This window comes from Muntiacus reevesi, chromosome 22 (genome assembly GCF_963930625.1).
Source record: "Muntiacus reevesi chromosome 22, mMunRee1.1, whole genome shotgun sequence".
In the NCBI taxonomy this organism is placed as follows: Eukaryota; Metazoa; Chordata; class Mammalia; order Artiodactyla; family Cervidae; genus Muntiacus; species Muntiacus reevesi.
This window is the reverse complement of record NC_089270.1, coordinates 2,119,021-2,133,888: the sequence shown is the minus strand read 5'-3', so window position 1 is coordinate 2,133,888 and position 14,868 is coordinate 2,119,021. Positions and strand designations below refer to the sequence as shown.

General features: G+C 57.8%; 1 protein-coding gene across 3 annotated transcripts in view; it reads right to left on the bottom strand.

Moving 5' to 3' along the window:
* RGS12 (regulator of G protein signaling 12) overlaps positions 1-14,868 on the bottom strand; it is a 121,474-nt gene that overhangs the window by 63,124 nt on the left and 43,482 nt on the right. The window lies entirely within an intron of this gene.

Sequence of the window (14,868 nt, the reverse complement as noted above, 5' to 3'; positions counted from 1 at the left end):
TTTAGTTGCTCAGTTGTGTCTGACTCTTTGAGACCCCGTGGATTCTATACTACCAGGCTCCTCCGTCCATGGGATTTTCCAGGCAAGAGTACTGGACTGGGTTGCCATTTCCTTCTCCCTCTAAGGAGCTGCCAAATCAATTCAGTGGGTCATGAGCAGCGTTTGCGGGAAAAATGGGATAAGACGGAATAGAACAACATGAAAAGCTCACGTGCAGGCCAAGAAGAAGTGCTCAGTTCAAACCGTGACCTCCACAGAGGGTCCCTGTGACCCCGAGGCCGGGGCAACAACAAAAGCACGGGCGTGTTCAGCGCTGCCCAGCGACAGATGGGGCGGCCGGACGCAGGGCGGCACGGGGACGGGCAGGGAGCCTGCAGTCAGAAGAGGCAGGGCCCAGCTCAGAACAGGCTCTGAGCCTCGTGTGTGTGTGTGTGTGTGTGTGTGTGTGTGTGTCCCAAAGAGCTCTTCAAGCCTCAGTAAAATCAAGAGAAGGAAAACCCACAGTCACAGCATTTTCCTAAGAATTTAACAGCTAGCGTTTCTGCCCTGCCCTTGGAAAAGCCCCAGATCACTCTTTACAAAACCTTTAAAAGCCCCAGATCACTCTTTACAAAACCTTTAAAAGTCCAGAGGCACACGGACGAGGTGGCACGCGGGCGCCACGTGAACGCTGCGGGCTGGGGGCAGCATCTGACCTTACACGAGGAACCTCTGGCCTTCCTGCTACATCAAAACAGAGACCTTCCCCACCAGCCGGCCCGGCTGCAGGAAGACCCGCGCCCCCACTGCGTGGACAGGGCGGGCGTCACAGAGGGCACGTCCCCACAGACAGCTGGACGCCCACAACCCAAGCCAGCATACACACTGGCCTGGCGGGTGAGCTGGCACCAGGCATAGCCTCGGGCAGACCCGTGCACCAGAAGCGCCTTCTGCATCAACAGCCACTGACTGAGCCAGAGCCCAGGCCCCCTGGCCCAGCTTCACGACACGCTTTCTCATGAAGGCCGAGACCCAGCCATGGGGTGGTGGGGGGTGGTCCTGGGTCAGGGCCGCAGGAAGTGGGGGGACTGCTGGGACAGCTTCCACTTGCTCAGCCAAGCCCAGGCTCCTCCAGACACAGGGCGCCCACCATGGCAAACCTGCCCCCGGCACTCCTGCCAGGGCCGGACACCAACCCAGCAAGTTACACGCCCAGCATCCGGGCGGGCGCCCCAGAGCGGGTGGCACGGAGTTAGGGTCCCCAGGACCCCAGGCAAGAGGGCAGGCAGGCGAGGAGTGTGAGCTCCCATCTGAGCTCAGAGGGTTTCAGAGGGTCAAGCCCAGGGCCTGCTGACCTCCGGGCTCCGGGGTCGGGCCTGAGGCAGGAGCGGGGGCTCGTCCTCGTCTCAGGGTCTGCAGAGGCGGGTGGGAAGCGCGGCCTCGGTGGCAGCTGGGATGCAACTACCAGAGGAGGTGAGCCCGGCCTCCACGTCTGCCCGACGAGAACTGCTGTGGGCTGGAGGGGAGAAAGGAGCCGCCCGTGGGCACGCGAGGAGACCAGAGGCACGACAGCGCGGTCTCCACGAGAGTGACGCAGGGAGAGCCCAGCTCAGGGTGACCGGCCTCCGAGAGAGAAAAGGGAAGACGTGGAGAAAGGGGAAGACCACAGCCTCCCTCAGCCTTCCTCTCACGGGGACGACGGCGACCAGAGCCTTAAAAGGTAAAGGCGTCTGTCTGTGCAGCCCACAGACCAAGGGGCAAAGCAGCCGGTCCAGACAGACGGACGTCCCTCCCCGGGCAGCTCTGGGGTGAAGAGGCCTGGGGCGGGCGGGCCCGAGCCGCCGGGGCGCCCCGACCACTGGGGTGCCCGCTGGAGCAGCCCCGTGACCCGCGGCCCCGGCTCTCTGCCCAGCGCTGCCCAGAAAGGGCCCCGGGCCACCCGGAAGAGACGCCGGTCCCGCTCCTCACGTGCAGCCTTCTGGTTCCACGTGCCGCCCAGAGCCCAGCGCACAGAAGTAACGCTGCCAGGGACGGCCACACAGGCTCGTCACGTCCACCCTCGCACAGACCGCCACCGCGCGACGTGGCACAGCTGTCTCACGCCCAGGACCCCCAGGACTGACTAACCTTCGGCCCGGCCACCCGAGCGGGCGCCCCAGGGGCTCGGACATCTCTGCCCGGCGGGCACGGAGGACGCTGACTGCGGGCCCCGTGAGAGCAGAGCGGGGTCAGGGCACAGAGGGCAGCGCCCAGGCGGTGCCCTGGGCCCCAGATCGCGAGAGGGGGGCCGGCTCCCACACCCCAGGGCCAGTGCAAAACCCGCCCAGCGGTGGCGGTGACCCAGGGTCCCTGAACTCAACAGCCCTGCACGGCGCGGGCTCAGGTCCGACAGCTCGGGCCAGGCGAGTTCCGTCCTGCCCCCTGGACGGCAGTCCGGCCACGGCCCCACCCCAGCAAGCTGGTCAGACGCGGCAGGGGCTCTAAGGGGGCCACAGAGAAAGCCCACCTGAGCTCTCTTTCTTCCTGCAACAAATCCTCCTGACCCGAGGCTGGACCAGCACGTCCTCCCGTGCAGTGGTTGAAATACGGTGGATCGCTTGGGACTGGCAGATGGGCGGGTCCTAGAGTCCAAAGTCCGCTCCGCTGGACCTCATGCCTACGAGACGGGGGCACCAACAGGGCAACGGCAGTGAGAGCCTCGGGTCACACCCGAGAGCATCCCAAGTGGTCCTGGGAGATGCCTCCTCTCAAGGCCTGCAGGTCCTCCTCTCCAAGGTGAAAGACGCTTTCGAGACACAGCCCTTCACAGTCACGGCTTTCCTTGAGGCCCCAGGGCGCCCGAGACACCCCCGCTGTGACAACGGACAGTCTGAGGCTCAGAGCCGTCAAGGGTAGGGGGCCCTCCCACACGGCCCCCGCAGACCACTGCCCTCCACCTCGAGACTTCTCTCTCGAGGACTGAGCTGGAGGCCACAGCACTTTCTGCGCCCTGCCCCTCGCCCGCGGGCAGAGCCAGCCAGCCCCTCAGTCCTGCTCACCACCCCACCACCTTCCTGCAATTTTCTGTTGCTTAAAAACAGGACCACACCAACCAGACTCGGTCACACCCACCGTGAACAACTTCTTCGCTGGGTTGAGCACTTGCAAAATTTCAAAATGAATCCAAAGAAGACAGATTTCTAGTGATTTTTTTTTTCACTCAAAAAAACAACCTTTTCTAAAACTTGCCTCTATATACTATGGGAATGGAAATGCAGCCTACACGTAATACAAACTAGTAACTGGTTAACCGGTATGTGTACTGCACACGGGATTTCCGAAGTTCACGTTCCAGAGAGATAGGAGCGGACAAACAGGAGCCCAGGACTGCTCCTGCGGGGCCGGCCAGAGGCAGCATGCAGCAGGCACGCCCGTAAACATCAAAGCGGCTCCCCACCCTCTCAAGTGAGCTTTATTAGCACAGGGAGTTCTCCAAATACAGACGGAGTACTTTTAAAATCCATTAAAACCTGCCCTTCCTTCATAGGCATAACTCTTGACCTGTCCAGCAGACCTATTTCTATCTCCTATTTGAAAAGCCAGTGCGGTCACGTTCCTACACCCAGCATCCCCACCAGTCACCTCTGAGTGAGCAGTTTCTCCTGCTCTCCTCTACACAAGGTTCTAATCTGAAGTCAGGAGAACAGGCTAAGATGAAACAACTCCCAGGAAAGGATGAATTTAAACCAGTCCCCAGTAACTAGGGACAATCGTCTATAAATAATCGAAACGTATTTTTGCCTTTACATCAACACGACACAGCCAGAGAGGAAGATAAAATGTATTATTCCTACTCTCAAAGCCTTAAAAGCATTTTACAGTAAGTTCACGTTGAGAAGCTCAGACACTAATCAGTCAGTAAATAGGTTTGCCAGTAGTTTCCTGCGCATCTATATGAAGCAGAACCAGCTCATCCCATTTAAAAATACTACATATAGAAAAATAAATAACTAAAATAAAAATACTACATATACAACCAAGTCACTTGGCTGCACACCCGAAACTAACTCATTGCAAATCCATTTTTTAGAAAAAGAAAACTATACTACAACTCTTAAAAAAGGAAAAACAAATGTTAACACATAAAACGGCAATTTAAAAAGTAAAAGACGATTGTAATACAGTTATGCAGTTGAAATCTAAAGTCACTCATCTTCCAAATCTGTTCCAGTCACCATTGTGAGGACGATGGGCCCCCGATGCTCCCTGTAAGGCTGACTCGGGATGCGGGCGGTGTACCCCCGAGGGGTTGAGGGGACTGGCATGAGGGCCTCCCAATCCAGCCCCACTCGGGGTATGGGTCTGTGGTCCCGGGGACTGGCTTTTACCTCCATGGGAGACACTTCAAGCTCCACAATGCAGACACAAGAAAGACATTTTCAAAGTTTACACTTAAAAGCCACCATTCACTACCAGGCTGAAAATAAAGCTGTAACCGAGATGCCAGGCTTCCTCAACAATTCTGTAAGCAACAAAAACATCTGGAGTGGCGTACCTGCTGGCCGTTTAAAACGTGAGCCTCCTCCGGCAACCCTTTCTCCGAATTCATCCTAAGACCTGAGTACTTCCTACCCACTCCAGGCACGCAGCTCTGAAACACAGCACCCAGCCCCGCCGCACGCCTGTGCACGTCAGAAAGTTTAAAGGCATTTCAGATGAAGTTCCATCCGCTCCCTCCGTCACCCATGGCAACAGGACACTGCAGGAAGCTGCGGTCTGCCCGGGATTCAGGCTCTATCTCAATTGTCTCGCACAAAGAAAAAAAAAAAAGCCGTTTACATAAATCACACCGTGAGATCATTTTTAAAGTACTTCCTCTCTCAAATCAGAAGAATAAAACTTCAGCTGATAGTGGCAATTTCTCAGTCAGCACAGCAGCTGCAGAGAATTTGTTTTCTAGCCGCGTGGTGCGGGGTGCAGCCTTAATTACAGCCGCCGACGGGTCTATTATGAGCTCCACGTGCAAGCGTGCAGGGGCCCAGCCCGGGAACAGCGGGCTCCTGAGACCTGGCCCCGGCCAGCCCCTGCTCCACCTTCGGCTCTGTCTGCCCCCAGCACCCCACACGGCCTCAAAGTGAGGGCGCCGCGGCAGGTCCTGTTTTAACTTAAAAGGGAAGCAGGAAGAGAAAGAGCCCTGTGTCCAGGAGCGAGGGCCCCTGCAGAGCACCTGCTCGTCTCTGGGCGTGCGGACGCCCGGGGCCTCATCTGAGGGGCTCCCGGGGGCACCCTGCCCAGGGCTGCGGGCGGGGAGGGCGGCCTGGGGCTCCACCTTGCTCGGCCTTGGGGGGAAGAGGCGCAGGCGGCCAGCGGGAGTGTCCGGTGCCCAGACTCCATGACGCCGCCGTGTTTACTGCAGAAGCGCAGGGCGCGGCCCGGACGGCAGCTCGCAGACAACAGGCGGCTCCGGCCCGGCCTCCTCGGACCCATTCTCACACGATAAACACACGGAAGCGGGAGTGGGGAGCAAGCCAAGGCCGCCACGGCCACCCGCTTGGCCTCAGGGAGGACCCTGGGGCCGCGAGGGCCAGCGAGGGCCAGCAAGGAGAGGCGGGGCGGGCACAGGCTGCCCCGCCCCAGGACACAAGGGCCTCGGGTGCCTGCTGGCCTGGAGGGGCCTCAGACGCTTTCCTGGGTAGGGCTCGGTCTTTAAGGAAAGTGGGGGGCCCTCTGGCCTGCAGAGGTCCCCTTCACCCCCTTGGTGGCAGGGCTGAGACAAGGAGTGGGACGCGGTGATCTTTGCACTCCCCAGCCTCCCCTTCCAGCACACACACACACACACACACACACACACACACACACACATACGCACCCGCACACGTGCAGAGGAAACCCACGGGAGGGTTCTGGGGGGTGACCCTGCGGTTTTCATGGGGATCAGCTGAGTCCCTGACTCTGTGACCCTGACTGTCCTCCTCGCTGACTTCCAAGGGCCGTGCCTGCACTAATTCACAAGATTTGGGGGGAGGCGGTGACCCCTCGCCAGAGCAGAAGACAGCAGTCTGCAAAGGGCCCCAGACAGAGCCTAGCCACGACCCTCAGGGGCCGAGAAGCAAAAGAGACTATGGGACAAGCCCCGCCCATGGGCACAACCTCCTGGGACAGGCCCCGCCCATGGGCACAACCTCTGGGACAGGCCCCGCCCACAGGCACAACCTCCTGGGACAGGCCCCGCCCACAGGCACAACCTCTGGGACAGGCCCCGCCCACGGGCACAACTTCCGCGGACAGCGGGAAACCCTGCGTCCTGGAGCTCAGCTGCTCAGACCAAGCCCCACTTGGTCTGTATTTTCACCGTCTCGCACGGACGTCCCAGTGAGCCTGCACAAGAAGCAGGGCGTCACTTCACGCGTCTCATTGTCACATTCAGCCCGAAAGGCGGCCCCGCCCCGCCAGGTCCACGTGGAGCTGTGCCCTCCGGGTTCCTGCGTCTCTCTGGGGCTCTGTCTCCCCTTTGGCTGTGAGTCTGCCCCTCCTCTGCTGTCCACAGGGCAAAGAGAGGAGGAGAAGGGCTGAGAGTCGGGCCACAACAGCCCTGTGCCACGCGGCACCCTGGTTGGCAGAGCCCGCTGGGCCTCCTGGAGCTCCTGGACCAAGGGACCAAGGCACTCTGAGCACCCACCACGCCCACCACCGCGTCCTGGTGGCGCTGACCCATCGCCAGATGGGGGTGGGCTCAGAGACGGGCGCGAAGCCCAGCACCCCCCCAACACGCCTGGCACGTGCCAGTGGCATGGAGCTGTCCGGCTTGGCCAAGAGCACAAGGGCAGACAACCTCAGAGAGGCCCCTGGCTCCCGCTGCTCCCGGAGGAGGCGGGGCCCCTAACCCGAACCAGGAGGAGGAGGCCAGCGAAGGTCAGACCACCCACCCTCGGGGATGCCCAAGACTTCCCGAGGCAGAGGCGGGGCGTCCACAGTGACCATGGTGACCATGGTGACCACCGGGGGAGGTGCCCAGGAAACCAGCCTTGCCCGCCCCCAGCTCCTCTCCGCAGGCTTCCTGCAGCTGCCTGGTCTCAGCTGTGACCCCGCTGGGGCGGGGGCGGAGGGTGGTCTGAGGTGAGACGTCTGACCATTCACCATCCACTGGCCCAAGCCCCCCATTCCCCAAGCCCTCCCCTCGCCCGGACCACCACGGGGCCCCAAAAGTAATCCTAAGGCCCCTTCCTGCCCCAGCGTCCCTGCTGTTCACTCTCAGCAAAGCAGCCCAAGGGACCCTTTCTGAACCCGACTGCCACCCCTCGCGGCGGGAAGCCAGTCCCCCGGGGCAGGGTTGGCAGCAGTTTCACGCAGGGCTGCCCACACCCAGTGTCCATAAACAGTCCCTCAAGGAGACAAGGCGCTGACAGATCCTAGCGTGCGCCCCTGAGTCAACGGGACCTCAGCGAGAGCTAAGATATTTTCCTACATAAAGAAGTTAAAGCTAGCACAGACAGACCAAAATAAGCAAAAATCCAAGTTGAATTTCCCTTGAAAGAGCAAAGCAGCAAGAGTAAGAAATAGGTAAAAAAAAAAAAAAAAAAAAAAGGCTTGTTTCGAAATGTCTGGGGAGATTTCACCCCAGACCATGTGAGCTCTGTAAATGGCCCAGAGTGCCCCAGAGGTGAGCCAGGGGCTGGAAGGTTGAACCTCTCTCCCAGTCTCGGGTCTGAGGTCCAGGTCGGAGTCCCCTGCCTTTCCTTCAGGGGGTCAGCCCCGCAGAGCTGACGTGAAGCAACTCACTCGACCTCAACACCGGCAGCAGACGGACCACGGACAGCCAGCCTCCTTCCAAAGTGCCCCCGCCCCGCTCCCCGGGGAGAGTCTGGACCCGCTCCCAGGGAGGGAAACGCATGGCCTCAGCGCCCCCTGCTGTCCAGACTGGGCACTGCCAGTCCTGCCACAGCCCCTGGACCCACTCACAGGCGGCCCTGGGTGGAGGGAGCAGGCTGGAGACTCCTGCCCACGGTCAGCAGAGGCCCAGCCCAGCTCCACGCACAGCACGGCTCACGGTCTCCAGTGGGGTGGGAGGGCCGCTCCCCTAGGCCTGCACTGCTCACCTCGGACCCCCACACCCAGACCCCCCTTCAAGACCCTGGCATCTTGAAGATGTCGCGCAGAGGCGAGGACCTCCTTCCGAGGCGGCTGTACACCTTCAGGCAGGGGCGGGCGCTGCTGACCCAGTCTCCGGCCCCACCTCTCGGGTCCTGGTCTCTCGGGGACCGCATGCCGTGATCATGACCACAACATATAGAAACCGACCTGTCACTTCCACACCTCCTGTCTCTGGAGACCCCCAGGGAGGACCACCCCCCGCACCTCCACCTGCCAGCAGCACCTCTCCCCTCCCTGGCCCTCCGCCCTCCTGCACACCCCTCTGAGACTCCCTCCCCGGCCCCCACCCTCCCGCACACCCCTCTGAGGCTTCCACCCACCCCCCGCCCTCCTGCACACCCCTCTGAGACTCCCTTCCCACCCCCGCCCTCCTGCACACCCCTCTGAGACTCCCTTCCCACCCCCGCCCTCCCGCACACCCCTCTGAGGCTCTTGGGCTGCACTGCCCGCTCAGCACTCACAGGCCCGGAGGGCACACGATCACGCACGTGGCACTCCCGGGAAGCCACCCGTTCAGAACAGAGCACAAGCACAGACAGCGTGAAGCCCGCGCAGCCCCGCAGGTCCCAGGGAAAAGCGTCACTGGTGCCCACTTCTTTCTACGGTTCTACACTGGACACGCCACCCCGGGCCACGGCTACACAGACGGAGCTTGCAGAACGCTCTCCAGCGCCCGCCCGCCCCGTGACGCCTGCACGTCCATCCCGAGGTGGCCGGGGCGGCAGCCCAGTCACGCTGCGGTGGAGAGGCGGCCTGTGACGACGCTGCCTTGGGTTGCTGCCGGTCTCCGGATCCACAGGCTGCCGTCTCAGACAGGAGGGACGCCGTCTGAGATGGTGTCTTAAGTGCTGCTGCGAACAGCCAACACTCCTGCCCCCTAGGCGAGAGTCCGGCTGCTTCACGTCCACAGCAACATCTGCACTGCCCGCTGGTCTTCCACGTCGGACATTCTGCGGTGTGGGCCTCGCGAGCTGCCGTTTTCTTCCCTGATGACTTCCGTGACTGGAGCCACCAGAGCTGGGTTTGCCACTGGAGGTCATCTCTCATCAAAGGCCTGTCTGCATCTCTTGCCGGCTTTGCTTTGCCTGCTGGGCATCAAGGGGACACGGGGCCTCTGAGGGTCGCCGCACTAATGGGCCCCTGTGCACCCTAGGGATGGGATGCTGGGATGAAAGCAGGTTCCAAGCATTCGCTGGGTCAGAGTCGGTCTCGGCGTTTACAGTTTGTGTTCAGCTGAGAAAGTCTTTCCCTCCCCAGCACCACGAAGATGAGTGTCTACTTCATCCTCCACTAACTCTCGCTTTGCCCATCCCAGGAAGATTTCCAACACAGCTGGATTCACTGTCTGCACAGCACGGGGGAGAACCCAGCTTCTCTTTCTTTCTCCCTTTTTCCATGTAGACCTGTCCTGGCTGCAGCACCGCTGAAAAGCCCAGGCCGTCCCGGCTCTGCACGCAGCCGGCGTGTCCACAGGCGCGCTCTCCCTTGCTCTCTCCTGCCCCACTGTCTGTCTCTCCGGGTACTGACACTCACACTGTCTTCCACTGCTCTAAGTTTGTAAGCTTTGGAGGGTGATAGAGGACGTCTTCCTACCTCATTCCTCTTCAAGAATCTCTTGGCTACTACACTTGACCATCTGCATTTCAACAAATTTTTTAGAATTATCTTCTTAAACTCAACAAAATTACCTGTTGGGATTCTGATTCAAATTACATCAAATCTATACATCATTATCTAACTATCTACAAGTGACTTTTAAATTTTTAAATTAACTGAGGGTCTTCTTTTAGGTTAGGGTCTTTGCTGCACGTGGGCTTTCTCTAGATGCAGCGAGCAGGGGCTACTCCCTAATTCTGGTGCCAGGGCTACTCATGGCAGAGGCTTCTCGTGCCGCCGAGCACAGGCTCCCGAGTGCACGGGCTTAGCTGCCCTGTGGCGTCGTCCTTCCCCTGCCACAAGAGACAGAACCCACGTCCCCTGCACTGGACCACCACGCAAGTCCCCACACAGCTGACTTCTGTGTATTGACCATATATCCAGCAATCTTCCTAAATCACTCATTAATTTTAAGAATGAACCCATAGATTGTTTCAGATTTTCCATGTTACAATCCCATCGTTGGAGAATGATAACATTGTCATTTTCCTTTGCAAGTTTTTAAACCTCAGTTGTTCTACACTAACCTGGACTTGCAGGAAACATTTAAATAGAAATGGCAGTGACAGATATCTTTCCTCATTCATTCCTGATCTCAAAGGGAAAGCTTAAGTCTGAAGCATGCTATAGGTTTTTTTTTATACCCTTATCAAATTAAGGAAGTTCCCCTTTAATCCCTATTTTAAGGTTTTTTTTCCTTAACCATGAACTGATATTGAATTTTACCAAATGTCTTTCCTGCTTCTGTTAAGATGATACATGATTTTTCCACTTTACTCTGTTAATGTGGTAAATTACAGGACTGATTTGCAAATGTTGAAAACACTGTGTCCTTAGAACAAGCGTGAACGGCTGCACCAGGTGACGTGTGTAGCTGAGGATCCTCCACCTCTCTCAGCAGTGAGCTGCCCTGTAAGTCTCCTTTCCTCTAAAGTGTCTGCCAGGTTTGGGTTCAAGGTTTTGGAGGCCTCATACATGAGTTGGGAAGTAATCCCGCTTGACCGATTCTTGTGTTGATGTTTGCTCGCTTTCTGTTTCGTTCATTTCACTCTGGTTTCATCATTGTCCAGCTTTACTGCCTTTGCGTCTGTGTTACAGCTGTTTTCCTGAGCTTTGATGTGACTTCCCACTTTTTTTCATTGCTAACACAGGCACTGAAAAGCTATGACTGTTCCTCTGAGTACACTTTAAACTGCGTCCCCCGGGCTTAGATGTATTTTCCGTATCATTCAAAATGTGCTCTAATTTCCAAACTGGTTCTCTTTTAAACTCTGGACCTCGTGACGTGTGTGAGGCGCCTTGCCTTTGTTGCTGGTTTCTGCCGCACCTGTCTGTGGCCGAGGACAGGCTCCGAGTGAAGAGACGTCCGCACCTGCTGAGCCCTGCCATACGGCCCAGCGCACGGTCAGCTTCACTGCACGTGCCGGGGGGCTGGGGGGGCGCGTCTGCTGGGTGCCGCACGCACACCCATCCCGCGTCATGCTGGCCAGGCCCTCTGAGCTCTCCCTGCTGACCGCGCCAGTCACTGAGCGGGGAGAACCCTGCCCAGGACAGACCCGCCCAGCTCTGCTCCTCCTTCCCTGGGTTTCTGCTGCAGACGCGTGGAGACTGTGACGGGATGCACGTGAAACTTACAACGGCGGCTCCCTGCGCCCCGCCACGATGACGCTCCCGTCCGTTTAAGGGGTGTGCTGCCTGGAGACGGCCCTGAGATCACTGCCGCTCCACCTCCACCTTCCGATCAGTGCCGCAGGCGTCTCCTCCTCCGTCCTTCCTAAGTGCTAGGGACGCCCCTCGTAGACGGCGCGACCAGGTCTCTGACGCTACCTCGTCTCTCCTTTCTAGCTGAGATGTGTGACCCCATTAGCGCTGACCCCACAGCAGCACGGCTGCTGGAACCCTGGACGGAACGGCTGGACAGCTAGACAGAAACACCCCGCGAGGCTGCCTGCCTGTCCCTCCTGCTCTCTGCCCTGTATCGCCCCTTTCTTCCCGGCTCACCTTCTTTCAAATTTAACATTTTTCATTATCCCATGTTTTCCTTCTGTCAATGTAAGGTGCATTCATTACTGTCTTACACTACCTTGGAGATTACGTGCATCCTTACCTCATAAAAATCGAATTCTGATCGCCCCTCACACTCTTCCTAGTGGAGTGGGTACCCAGAACACCTGACCTCCATTCATCCCTCCCAGCGTTCAGCCTGCCGTGCTGTAGTTTAATTTCATGTATTTTCAAACCAAACACAGCTCCTCGCTTTTCACAGTCACCGCTCGTCTGGCCTGACCGATGCTTTCACCGTTTCATCTTCTGAGCAGACCTTCCCCGGTCATCCTCCTCGCCCCCACGTTTAGACAGCCCTCTGTCTGCCGCTCCCAGCAGACCCAACCCAAGACACTGGCGTCCTAAGGGCCTGGGAAGTGGACTTGGACCTGGCCTTGTGCGGAGGAGCCGGGCCGGCAGCCGACACAGAGGCCCTGGTGGGGCTTCTAACAGGCCCAGGCTGCTTAGGACCCAGAGGCAAGAGGCGAAGGCCAGTGCGCCGGGGAGGAGCCAAACAAGGCTGGGAGGCCAGTTCAGCACGGCCGAGGCGCCCAGCTCACCTGCCGGAGGGTGTGGGGCAGGGGGAGGACAGACAGGCTGCCTCAGGAACAGCCTGGCCAGCGTCACTTCTGCACTTTGATGTCTTCAAGCAGAAAGGCGCAAAGATTCAGCCCCGTCTCTCACGCACCACTGGGACAAAAGTGAGAGCTTCAGAAGCGGGGGGAGCCCGGGAGCTCCGCGCCCCGGGGCCTAAATCTAGAACTCTCTCCCTGCACCTGGGTTCTCATCTGTGGACGGGGGACAGTCAGAGGGCAAGGGCGGGGGTGTGCGGCCAGCGCTCGGTCAGGCACGCGGACGCCGGCTGGCCCCTGGACATTCATTGCGAAGAGGAGTGGGCCCTGACCACAGGGCCCACGGCGCAAGTCCAGAAGCAGACCTTGCGCCACCCCAAGCCGCTCGGCTGGCTCAGGCCCCTGCAGAGCCCCTTCTCCCAGGACGATGCAGAGACCCTTCTCCCAGGACGATGCAGACATGATGCCTGGCCAAACCCCCGAAGGGAGAATGCAGGCTTCGTGGGGACCCCCTTCTCAGGACCCCAGAGCCCTGAGTCCCTGCCCTGGGGCCTGTCCCCGCCTTGGGGCCTCAGGGAGCCGTCCCACAGCTACTCCTGTTCCCACCACCCAGTACCAAGCGCCGACCACCTTGCATCACCCCCGCCCCTGAAGACCTCCAGAATCAGTCCCTCCTCTCGTCTGGACAACGAGGTCATGTCCAGGCTCTTTCCAGCTCTAACAGCCAAAGATTCCAGCTTCTGCATCAGAACACAAATTAACTTTCTGTTTTAAGCAAAAAGAAACCCCACAGACAATTTATTCCAGATAACTATTATTGAGTTTGTAAGAAATTATCTTGCGGTCTATTTTTAAAACATCACTGAGCTCAAATAGACAGCTGCATGCTTGCATTCATAACCACTGGCCACATTAATCAAAGATGGGAGCAACCGCAGGGGCCATCATCGTCAGAAGGATGAATAAACACAAAGTGTCCGTCCACACAGTGGAACGTTATTCAGTCTCAAAAAGGAAAAACACTCTGACACCTGCTACATGGGTGAACCGTGAAGATGCTATGCTAAGTGAAATAAGCAAGACACAAAAGACAATTCCCGGAGGCAGAAAGCAGGCAGGGGTGGGTGCCAGGGGCTGGGAGGAAGGGGGACTGACTGAGTCATGGGCACGTTCAAAACGATGTGAGTGCTTACTGCCTTCAACTGGACACTTAAAATGGTAAATTCAGTGTTCTGTTCTACCACAATTAAAATACACACGCACACACACACACACACACACACACACACCCTAAATAAAGGTAAACAAAGGTAGAAAAAAGTCACAAAGATATTTTCAAAACATTTATCTGACACAGGATGTGTCCCCAAAACATAAAGAACTACTACAAAATTTATTTTTAAAATAATAAAATAAAAATTTAAAAACTAGAAGGACATGAATAGTTTATTAATTCAAAAAAGGGAAAACGCATACAGCCAAAGAGCCCATGATGGATGCTCAGCCTCACTCACAGTCTGTGAAATGCAAATTAAAATGAGCTGGCATTTTACGGACACAGGAAGATTTCAGTTCGACAGTCCCAAGCATCAGTGGCGGGGGGACACGTCCCGCTGGTGAGCAGACGCTGGGTGGGCTCAGCCACACCCGTCACAGCCACCGGATGCCCAGACGGCTCTCAGGGTCCCGGGTGTGCCCGCCCCCCGCCCCCCGCCCCCCGTCCAGGGACGACCTGTTCAGAGAAGACGGTCCCGACCTTGCATGCAGTGCCAGGCGGCAGCAGAGTGGAATAAAATTCGTTCATAGTGAAATGTTGCATAATAAGTAAAATAAACTAAAGCTACAAGGCAAAGCTTGAAAACATGAAACAGTGTTTAAAAACTGGCAGAATAAGACATGTAGTAGAATTACATCTCTGTAAAATTTTAAAACACACAAAATGAACCAGCGAAAGGACCGTGCCGCCAGGGTTGAGGGCAAGCAGGAGCGGTAAGCGGGCGGAGCACGTGGGGTTCAGGGCTGGCGGCCTGCTCCATGGGACCCCACGATGGCGACTGCGCGCCCTCCTCCATCCGGCCAGACCTTCCGGATGACGGCACCAGGGGCGGCCTCCACGCAAGTCTGAACTGAGGCTGAAAGTCACGGACCCGAGCGGCCTCCACGCAAGTCTGAACTGAGGCTGAAAGTCACGGACCCGAGCGGCCTCCACGCAAGCTCTGAACTGAAGCTAAAAATCACGTAGCACAGCATACACGCGGAACTCTCGGTACTTCCCGCTGAACTTCTCTGTAAACCGAGAACTGCTCAAGGAGTGAAGTCTATTCGCTTTTCCAGCGTTACAGATCAAAGAGAAGAGCCACACAAGGTGACACTGTAGGACCCGTGGCTCAGAACCAAATCTCTAAGAGGGGCTGTGAAAGGGAGCAGGAGCCCTAGAGGCCTTCCTGGGACACACCCTCCTGCGCCCCCACCTCCTGTTTGCAGGAAA